The sequence below is a fragment of the Galeopterus variegatus genome, unplaced genomic scaffold (genome assembly GCF_000696425.1).
Source record: "Galeopterus variegatus unplaced genomic scaffold, G_variegatus-3.0.2 Scaffold6541, whole genome shotgun sequence".
In the NCBI taxonomy this organism is placed as follows: domain Eukaryota; kingdom Metazoa; phylum Chordata; class Mammalia; order Dermoptera; family Cynocephalidae; genus Galeopterus; species Galeopterus variegatus.
The window spans coordinates 45,690-46,664 of NW_007732652.1; the positions used below are offsets into that span (position 1 = coordinate 45,690).

General features: G+C 33.1%; 1 protein-coding gene across 1 annotated transcript in view; it reads left to right on the forward strand.

The window, feature by feature from the left end:
- LOC103606383 (follistatin-related protein 5-like) overlaps window positions 1–975 on the forward strand; it is a gene marked incomplete at both ends in the record, with an annotated part of 71,772 nt that overhangs the window by 11,982 nt on the left and 58,815 nt on the right. The gene's annotated exons all lie outside the window — the stretch shown is intronic.

Here is a 975-nt window from a genome sequence, read left to right on the forward strand (position 1 = left end):
AAAAATAATTTCCATTTCATGCTTCATTGTGTTTGTTTTTTCCTTTAAATCTTTGAATTTATTTATACTGACTATTTTAATGTTCTTTTTTGCTAATTTCATCATCCGTGAAATTTTTTGTCTATGTTGGCTGATATTTTTCTGGCACATGAGTCACATTTTCCTGCTCTTTCTCATATCTATTAATTTTTATTATTGAATGCTGAATGTTGTTGGACAGTGTACAATTGCTGGATTCCTCTAAGTGTTGAGTTTTGTTTTGGCATTAATTTATTTTTGTATTGGCTTTATCTTTTTGATACTTTAAAAGTTGTAAACAAAACAACTCCATTTAAGTATGTATAGAGTAGCTTTTATACTAGGGTTTGTTTCACTGTCCTTCTAGGATGTATTATTTCTGGGGTTTCCAAGAGGTGCTTTATAAAGTCTTTCCAATCTGATTTTTTCAATTAAATCTCTCCACTCTGTTTAATCTAACTCATAGGTCACCTAAACCTGTACAAATCTTGTAGCCTTTAAACTTATAGCCCCCTAGTTGTAATTCTTTCTCTAATCATTGAATTTTGCCTGACTTTGTAGAGTTTCATTCTACACATTGAGCCAAAGTTTCAACAGACCCTTGTTAAGATTCCTGTAGTTCTCTTTCTGTATATTTCACTCCTTTCTGATACTCCACTACAAATTCCAACTGCTAGCTTTCCCTGAATTCCAATCTCTTTTATTCTTAGTTCAGTGAGACCCTTCAGTTCTCTCTTTCTCCATCAATGCCCATTAAATGCCTCCAGGCAGAAAGCTGAGGCAATTATACAGCTCATATAATTCTTTTTCTTTTTCTCTTCTTTCAGGGATCACAGTTCTGTCCTACTGGTTTTCCAGTGTTTCACAGCAGTCATTTTATATGTTTTACTTATCTATGGCAGAGGGCTTGTTTGTTATAAGTTTTCCATCAGGGCTTTATCTGCAATATAAATCATG